Source organism: Marmota flaviventris, chromosome 10 (assembly GCF_047511675.1).
Source record: "Marmota flaviventris isolate mMarFla1 chromosome 10, mMarFla1.hap1, whole genome shotgun sequence".
NCBI lineage: Eukaryota > Metazoa > Chordata > Mammalia > Rodentia > Sciuridae > Marmota > Marmota flaviventris.
In genome coordinates this window covers 113140573-113151105 of record NC_092507.1, presented here as the reverse complement: position 1 = coordinate 113151105, position 10533 = coordinate 113140573, and positions in this window count along the sequence as shown.

Genomic DNA, 10533 nt, shown 5'->3' with positions numbered 1-10533 from the left:
GTCTTTGCCTGTGGTCAGACTAAATTGCTCCTTCTTCTTAGAGCCTTGGGCTCTTGAGAGTTGGCTGTTGCTAAGGCAAGGATGGAATTCTCTGTCACCAGCCCCTTTCTATAGTATCTTCTGCTTGCGGGATCTCCACTAATTTGTTCCTTGCCACACTGATCTGGAGCATATTGCTGAATGATTTTTCCCCTCACCATCTCTTACTCCAAAAAGGTTATGTTTATCCTCATGCATATTTTTAAATTAAGTCCTTAGTAATAAACACATAGTCATTACTTTGGGAAGGATAATTTTGACCAAAAGAGAGCCTTGGGCATTGTTATGGTTTGGATATGAGGTGTCCTCCAAAAGCTCCCATTTTAATGCAGGAATATTCAGAGGTGAATGACTGAGTCAAGAGAGCTGTAACCTAATCAGTCCATCCTAGTTTGAATGAACTAACTGGGTGGTAACCATAGTATGAGGAGCATGACTGGAGGAGGTGGGTCACTGGGGACGTACCCTGAAAGATGCATCTTCCCTGCGGCCCTTTCTCCTTCCACTCTCTGTCTCCCTGTTTCCTGGCCACCATAACACAAGCAGTGCCCTTTTGCCATGATATCCTGCCTCACCTTGGGCCCAGAGCAAGGGAAGAAGCCTACCATGGACTACACTTTTAAAACCAGGAATCTAAGTAAACTTTTCCTCCTCAAAATTGTTCTTGTTTGTTATTTTGGTCACAGAGATGAAAAAATAACTTACACAGGTATCTTTACCAAACTAATGGTAGATCTCAATAATAGTTCTAAAAGCTGATTTCTCCCTGCCAGGCTGCGTGTTCCTACCATGGATATTCAAATTGAGCCTCTTCTCTGAGCTATGTCCTCAGCCACTGGGATCTCATTCCTGGGGCTCTAGATTCCTGTTTCTCTTCCCTCTAGTATGTACAGCTAAAGAAATGATCCTTGGGTACTAATCACTGAAGGATTTTTCTTGAGTAGTTTATTTTGTGTAATAAAAATGACAAGTCTTTGTGGAATTGTTGATTTCTGTTATAAATGGCTTAGCAGATAAGACATGAAGGGGGGGGGGGGAGGAAGAAAATGAAAAGTAGAGTCAACACTTCTGACACCAAATGTGTGTTGCCAATTGTAAGTCCCAGGCTGTGACCTGTACTTCCAACTAATCAGCTATAAATCAGGGGGTCACAGGACCCCTTGCTCCTGTTGGATAATTTGCTAGAATGGCTCACATTACTCAGGAAAATGTGTTACCTACTTTTACTGATTTATTATAGGAGATAAAAAAAAAAAGTCAAATGGAAGAAATACATAGGACAAGGTGTAGGGAGGATGATACGTGAAGCTTTTTATGTCATCTCTGGGGACACCACTCTCTCAGAACATAAGTATATTCACCAACTTGGAAGCTATCTGAAACCTGAAGTTTATTTTTTACAATTTTTATAAAGGCTTCATTATATAAACATGATTGATTAAGTCACTGGTCATTAGTGACTTGATTTAATCAATCTCTAGCCCTTCTCCCTCTGGAGATGGGAGAGGGATTGAAAGTTCAATTTTCTAATCATAAGATTGGTTTTTCTAGCAGTAAGCCTTCCACCCTTCAAGAGTCACCTCACTAGCATATATGTAGTATGGTCAAGAGGGGTTTATCATGAATAACAGTCATCACTCAAGAAATTCCAAGGGCTTTAGGAGCTCTGTGCCAGAACCTGAGGATGAAGACCAAATATATGTATTTCTTAGTCTATCCTAGTATCACATCCAAATAACTGATTACTCTTCTGGTGTATTTTCAACTGTACAGTATAACAGAACTATAGTCCTGATAAAGGCAGAGAAAGTCTGTAGGTCTAAGTAAGTGATATATTTTTAAATATGTTTCTAAAACCCAAACTTGGAGATGAAGGTTCTGGGTGGAAAATTCAGGTAGTGAAAGGGACAAGGATTCTGCTTCCTAGACAACCTTTCACGTCCTACTTTCAGAGACTTGATATTGCTGAATGGAACTCTTGACCTCACCTTCATCTGGCCACAATGTAGAGTCAGCTTCTTCCACTTCTGTCTTTTCCATTCCTCTTACAATGAAATCCTGCCTTAATATCCTTTTTTTGGGAGTTTCCAGTTCCCCCTTCCTGTCCACCTCTTTGCCTCTCTCTCTCCACTCTTCTTCTTGCCCTTGATGAGTTTCTGAAATTGTTGCAGTTGGAAGCAGTTTCTGGCAGCATCTCTGCTCCTGTTATCCTCAGTCTCTGCGAACCAACTCTGACTGGAAATTGGAATCACTTTCCAGTGAGCTGTTGTCTTCCTGTTCTTTTTTTTTTCCCCCCATACTGGAGACTAAACCCAGGACCTCACACATGCTGAGCAAGCACTTTGCCACTGAGTTATACCCACAAGCCCCTCTTCCTGTCCTTAATCATCTCCCCAACTGGTCCCTCTGCTGTCTGTGCCTCTGAAAACTGAGGGGTTGTGAAGGGTGGTTAGGAAGTTTGCTTCCCCCCCCGCCCCCTCCAGTACTGGGGATTGAATCTAGGGGTGCTGTGCCACTGAACTATAGACTCAGCCCTTTTGATTTTGAGACAGGGACTTGCTAAATTGCTGAGACTATACTCAAACTTGTGGTCCTTTTGCCTTAGGTTCTGAAGCAGCTGGGATTATAGGTGTGTGCCATCATGGATAACATAAAAGAACTTTATTTGGTATTTATTTGGGTTACAATTAGGAAACAAATTCAGATACCACGGAGTGAATGTTCCAAAGGAGGCAAGAAAAAAGGAAACTTATGTAGACAAGTAGTACTAATTTATTGCAAAGCAGTAAAAATTCCTTTGAAGAAAATTTCTATTAAGTTGAGAAAGAACAGGGTTTAAGTGGCAGGGGCTATGAGACTAATCAGATAAAGAAAAGAATGTATAAATGTATTTAAAATGTCTGTAAAACAACAATCTTATAATCGCTTGACATACATATTGAGTCTCTGGTCACAGTGTAATTATCTGGTCATTCCAGCTGCCTGCAATTAAGGGGTCAAAGTGCCCAAAAGTTCACATTCCCAGGCAACTACTTGTTCACATAGTGCCTTTCAATTCCCTTACTAGGGATTGAGCACAGGGGCACTTAACCACTAGACTACATCCCCAGCCCTTTTTCTTTTTTATTTTGAAACAGGGTCTCCCTAAATTACTTAGGGCCTTGATGAATTGCTGAGGCTGGCTTTGAATTTGTGCTTCTCCTGCTTCAGCCTCCCAAGCCGCTGGAATTATAGGTGTGTGCCACCACCTCTGACTTTTTTTTTTTTATAATGGGGATTGAATCCAATTCTATCACTGAACTATACCTTCTTCAGCTTTTTTTCTTTTTTCTTTTGAGACAGGGTCCTAATAAGTTGCTAAGGCTGACCTTGAATTTGTGATCCGCCTGCCTCACCCTCCTGAGTAAGTGCCATTACAGGCCTGCGCCACCATGCCTGGTTTCTGATTCCATTTTAAAAAGCTTTCTCAATATTTCTTTTATCAAAATTTTCCTTTTATTTTCTCATGATGATGATGACCATCATTATCATCATCAGTGTTCTTTATTTACCAAATCACCTGGATTTTCAAGAACAAAGCAAGAAAAGCCATCTTCAGTACTCGAGAGTGTTCTTACTCGCATATAAGGTCCTGTCAACTTAGAGTTATTCATAGGTAGAGTCCTAAGGGATGTTCATTCTCCACGTTTTGGTGATTCTCTAGCTTCATACTGCATACAGGATATGAATGGTGATAATAGTAATATCTAAAGTTCCTTGGGGTTGGGGTTGTGGCTCAGCGGTGAAATGCTCGCCTAGCACATGTGGGGCCCTGGGTTCAATCCTCAGCATCACATATAAATGAATAAAGTAAAGGTATTGTGGCCAACTATAACTAAAAAATAAATATTTTAAAAAAATAAAGTTCCTAAAGTGCTATGTGCCAGATCCTGTTCTAAGCATTTTCATATATATTAACTCATTACAAGCCTATGACACAGATACTTTATATTATTATATACTATTATATCCCCATTTTACAAATGTAGAAGTCAAAGATATTGAAGGACCTTCTCAAAACAAATGAGTAGTTGAATTAGACCCAGAACTCAGGCAGTCTGATTCAATCAGTCTGTGCTTTTTTTTTTTTTTTTTAATACTACATAAAGGGTTGGATAAATGAAGTGTAGCCAGATTGGTTATTAAGGATATTGTCCAGCTTAGAGGGAATAGAGCAGAGTTTCCCTTAGCTGAGCTCAGGCATATCTAATTTGGTTTCTTCTAGCCTGGACAGGTAAGGCCTGAACCCTCTCTTATTCAGGATCAGATGCTAGCTTTATCTGACTGGTCTAGCAGACTCCTGCCGAATTGTATCAGTGCCTTGATCCAGCTGCCTCCCCTGTTACTCCAGGGAACATGTATCCAGGCTCTCTTGAAATTAAAAGTAGTTGGCTGGGCACAGTGATGCACATGCTTGTAATCCCAGTGACTTGGGAAGTTGAGGCAGGAGGATTCTGAGCTCAAGGCCAGCCTTAGCATCTTAGCAAGACCCTGTCTGAAAAAAAAAAACCACAAACAAAAAAAAAAAAAAAAAAAACAGGGCTGGGACTGTGGCAGAGTACTGGACAGTGGCAGAGTACTTGCTTGCATGCATGAGGCATTGGGTTCAATCCTCAGCACCACTTAAAAATAAATAAAATAAAGGCATTCTGTCCATCTACAACTACAATAAAATAAAATAACCCAAAAGGGGTGGAATGTGATGATCATTATTATCCAAAGTACAGGTATGAAGACATAAATTGGTGTGAATATACTATATATACAACCAGAGATACGAAAATTGTGCTCTATATGTGCAATTAAAAATTGTAATGCATTTCACTGTCACGTATAAATTTAAATAAATAAATAAAACCAAAGGGCTAGGGATGCAGCTCAGTGATAAGTGCTCCTGGATTTATCTTTCTCTTCTTTCCAATCCTCTTCTAAAAGGGTCCCCCAAACCTCACTGTCAAGCTGCAATTATTTGCCATGGGCTGGACACTCAAGACAGGACTGCAGGATAGACTGTGGGGGCTCAGTTGGGAGACACACTTAATGCCTAGAAGGAAAAGGGTTCGCAGGACAAAAGGATAGTACCTGAGTTGTGATGCAGTCTGATTATGAGGCAGACAGTGATAGACTAGACCCCTGGATGGTGAGTTGGGCCCTGATCTCTGAGTGTTTATTGGGGGAGAGTCCCCCACTCCCTTCAACTGAACAGAGGGAGAAAGGGAATAACTAGGAACATGCATGGATGGTGCTTCTACTCTATGCCAAACACTTAATTTTTTTTTTTGTATTTTCATATATCCTCCCATTTGCTATCTTAAATAAACCATCAGATATTAACTTCACAGAATTCAAGTTTCTGGAGTCAGGTGATTTGTCCTAGGTCACACAGAGCTACAGCAGGAACATAAACCAGGTGTAGTTTGATCTCATTTTAGGTCTTACCAGAAACAGGTGAGTATCTAGACAATCCTTAATTTTTTTTTTTTTTTGAACTAGGATTGAACTCAGGGACTCTCTTTTGGCAAGGAAGAGAGCTAGCATCTCACTGGGGGGTTCTCCTGCCCAGAGGAGTCCAAGCTACCCTAAATCTTAATATCTCAAATAATTAACAAATAATAAAACACAAGCACTCAGAAATATATTTACAAACAGCAAAGCCCTTGATAGATCTAGTCCACATGGGTTCTTGAACTAGACAAAGAGAAATGGCTCCCATGGTTTATTTAAGGGGGTACATCAAAGGCAGGGATAAGGTTTCAAGGGCAGAGTCTTACTTCCCAATGTCTTGGCAGTTGATTGACATCTTGGCAAGCCTGTGGGATCTGAGGGATCTGAGCCTCACAAGTTAAACTGGGCTAACTGGGCTGCACGAAATTACCACACAAGAGACACAAATACCTTTTTCTTTGGGGTCGCTGTGACAGCTCCTCTGACCTTAATGGTCCGTAGAAAGAGAGAGGGCGAGAGCACACACGTTGACTGACCGCTTTTATTGAGGAGAAGCTATTCAAATGAGGCCAGGGGTCAGGTTTCAGGGGGCTGAGTATCTTCATGATGTCCACTGTCAGCAAGTTGACTGACACCTGGATAGGCCACACCCAAGGGCACAGTAAGAGAAGGGGACACACACAAGGCACTTCCATGGAAGATTCTAAACTAAACAGGGCAAGGGGTTATATTTACAAGGAACAGGTGAGCATAGCTTCACCCATGGGGCTGTAGCAAGACACACCCATGCACAAGAAATCAATACATAAACAAAGATTAATGGGATACAGCAACCCGAAAAAGGGAGGACAATTGAGAGAACTCAGACCTTGAGTCAGAAATGGAAATTCCCTCTCTATAGGTAAAGGACCCTGACCACCTGACGTTCTGGCTAAGAGCTGGGGTGGGCGGGGATGGGGATAAAAAAGGGTTATGGAAGAAGTTCATAGTCCAATTATGGCTCCTTGACCAGTTGCAGAAATGAAGACTGTAGTAACTTGATAACTTGGTGTATTTTCCTTCCTTCCTTCCTTCCTTCCTCCCTCCCTCCCTCCCTATCTCCCTTCCTTCTTCTGTGGATTGAACCCAGGAGCACTTTACTACTGAACTACATCCCCAGTCCTTTTTTATTTTGAGTCAGGGTCTCCCTATATTACTGAATTTAGCCTTGAACTTGTGATCCTCCTGCCTCAGCCTCACAAGTTGCTGGATTTACAGGAGTGGGCCGTGAGCTTTTCCTGTCCAACCATTTCTTAGACATTTTAAGGCAGTGTAGAAAATTCATATGTTGAGTGGTTAGGCAGATAAGAAAGTGAGAGAAGCAAGGATGCCCCACTCCTTCTAGGGGAGAAAAACAATATTCAGCTCCAGGTGACTGTAGCCCAGTGACAATTGTGGCACTAATTTGAATAAACAAACACATTGTGTGGGACAATAGTAAAAAGATGGCTTGTTGCAATCTCTGCTTTAAACTAAATTTATGCATTTCTGAAATAGGTAGGAGAAAAAAAAATGAAGCAAAGGGATAATGTTATTGGAAAGAAGTGGCTGAAACTGTTGAATTCTGCTGAAAAGAGGAGAAAGATTCAAAAGTGACCATTGAGCCTGGTGTGGCAGTGCAGCTTATAGTCCCAGCTATTTGGAAGACTAAGGCAGGAGTTGTGAAAGTAATATATCAGAAAAAAAGACAAAAAGGCAAGAATTATATATTTTCAAAGCAAGGGTGTGACCGGTTGAGCCAACCAGAAGGGTCTGGCTCCTAACAAAGAAAAAGCCTGAGCTTTCTTTATTTATAGAGGTACATATCAAAGGTGATTGGTAGGTATAAGGTTTCTGGTTGAGAGCTGGGGTGGGCAGGGGTGAGGATCTTGTGTTGGTGCTTGCTTCCTGGTGTGGCAGGGGTCTTGCAGTGAACAGGTTATCTGGCAGGATATGCCCATCTCCCAGAAGCTGTTTGATCCTAATGCTGTGAGCTAAAACAGGCATCAGCATTATCCGGGCATTCTCCAAAGGGGGATTCCACCCAGGAGTTCCTGAAAAAGTGGACCCCTGCCTTAATGACTCAAACAAACCATAATTTATATATATGGCCTCCAACACGAAAGCTCATCCTTGGTAACTTAGGGGGACCCTATCTCAAAATAAAAAATAAAAAGGGCTGGAGATATAGCTCAGTGGTAGAGTACTCCTGAATTCAATCCCCAGTTCTGGGGGAAAGAGAGAGTAACCATTGGATTTGGTAAAATGGACATTATTAGTACCTTTTGTTATGGTTTTGATGTCCCCCCACCCCCACCGCAATGCACCGGTTAATGCAGGAATATTCAGAGATGAAATGATTGGATTATGAGAGCTGTAACCCAATCAGTCCATCCTAGTTTGAATGGATTGATTGAGTGGTAAATGGGTAGCTGTAGGCTGATGGTGTGTGACTGAAAGAGGTAGATCACTGGGGGCTTGCCCTGGAAGAGTGTATCCTCCCTGAGGCTCCTTCTGCCACTCCCTCTCTCTCTCTCTCTGCTTCTGGACACTTCCCCTCAAACCATCCAACTCCTGGCATCATGAACTGAGTCTGGGGCCCTTTCCTCACGAAGTGCTGCCTTATCTTGGCCCCAGAGCCATGGATTCAGCTGTCTCTGGACTGAGACCTCTGGAACCGTGAGCTCCAAATTAATTTTTCCTCCTCTAAATTGTTCTTGTTGGGTATTTTGGTCACAGTGATGCAAAAGTAAGTTAAATACCTTTTGACAAGAGCAGTTTTAGTGGATTGATAGGGATAGAGGCATGATTGGACTGGTTGATTTCTGGTCTTTCTTTCTAAATTTATTTTTGTTTTTTGCTGTACTGGGCATTAAACCCAGGGATACTCTACCACTGAGCTCCATCCCCAGCTCCTTTTATTTTTAATTTTGGGGCACAGACCTGGGAAATTCCCCATTTTGGCTTTGAATTTGTGAGCCTCCTCCTTCAACCTTCCAGAGACCAGGATTACAGGCATGCTACTGCACCTGGCTGATTTTCTGTCTTTCTTAAAGAGCTTTCCCAGTTAGAAATTAAATAAATATTCTTATTTATTTTAAATGTTTATAATTTTTTTTAACATTTAGGTTTTATTTTTGTATATGTTGTGGAATTAAAATCTTACTTTGTTTTCTTCCAGGCATATAAATCAATTGTGCTGGTATCTTTTATTAAATAATCCATTTGAGCCCAATATGTCATCTTGCCCCTATGTTCTTGGCTACTTGGGGGATTAAGACAAGAGAATTGCTTGAGCCCAGGAATTCAAGAATAACCTATTTATCACTGAACTGTAATACTGTTTATATACTATAATATACTCTACATTCATTTGCCTGTTTTTAGATGCTGTATTCTGTTTTACTTATATATGCATCTAAACCTGTTTGTATCAGGTACTTTACAGCACTTCTTAATATGTGTTAAGGTGCACTTCTCTGTCTGAGCTGCCACGTAGGAGCTGAGCACCCCCTAGCTTTGAGTGATGGAAATGTGGAGACTGGCTTCCCTAACCAGGAAGCAGGTGGATCCCCATCTCTGCTCAGCAGAGGAGCAAGCTTTGGGAGTGGGCGGTACCCAATGGGAGTGGGCTGCCCCTTGTAACATTACTCCTCTGCTTTATATGAATGGAATGTTCATTCAAACAGCTTCCCCCAATAAAACCAGGGTTCCAGGAGTGTCCCTTTCTCTTTCTTGCCTGACTTGCCCATTTTGTGGGAGGTGGGTCAGAGGAGCCACCACAGAACCCAAAGAAAAAGGTATTTTCTCTGTCTTTGTGTGATTATTTCATGCCAGCCCAGTTCACCTGAAGTGACTCTGACTGATTTAGTCGTGTATCAAGACACTTCTCATTATTTTTCTTGTTCAGAATGTTCCCAGAAACCCTTGCATATTTATTCATTCATATGGATTTTAAAACAGTTAGTTACATTTCTAAAATTATTTTATTGGGATTTCCAGTGGATTATTATATGTTATTGGTGGAAGACAATTTTATTCTATTCAGTCTTCCTTAAGATTGTAGAAGAAGCCGGGTGTGGTGGCACATGCCTGTAATCCCAGCAATGTAGGAGGCAGAGGCAGGAGGATCACAAGTTCAAAGCCAGTCTCAGCAATTTATCGAGGTGCTAAGCAACTCAGGGAGACCCTATCTCTAATAAAATACAAAATAGGGCTGGGAAGTGGCTCAGTGGTTGAGTGCCCCTGAGTTCAATCCCTGGTTACCCGCCATCCCCGCAAAAAAAGAAAGAATGTAGAATGAAACTTTTTTTTGTTGTTGTTGTTTATTCAGATCCTAAACCCTTTTATACATGTTGTAACTTTCTTTTTTTAAAGTTTATGTATTTTATTTTTTATTCTGACTTGTTATATATAACAACGGAATGTATTACAATTCATATTACATATATACAGCACAATTTTTCATATCTCTGGCTGTATACAAAATATATTCACACCATTTGTGCCTTCATACATGTACTTTGGATAATGATGTCCATCACATTCCACCATCATTTCTAACCTCATGCCCCCTTCTTCCCCTCCCACCCCTTTGCCCTATCTAGAGTTCGTCTATTCCTCCCATGCTCCCCCTCCTACCCTACTATGAAACAGCTTGATGCTGGTTGTTTTAATGAATCATAATAATAGCCATTATTTATCAGGTGGTTAGTATGTGCTTAATCCTGTTAAAACACTTTATGAACTAGATTTCTTTTTAAAATCATGTTTGTTGAGATATAAATTATATATGGTACAATTTGCCTATTTAGTTTTATAGTTATATAAATTTTGATAATACAAATATAAAAAAATATATAGTATATAGTACTACCATCAAGATACAGAATATGTTACCTTGTTCTCCTTTAATTTTTTTTATACAAATAGAAAAATTAATTTTAATATAGTTCCATTTAACCCAATAGATTACCAACATAATTTGCAAAG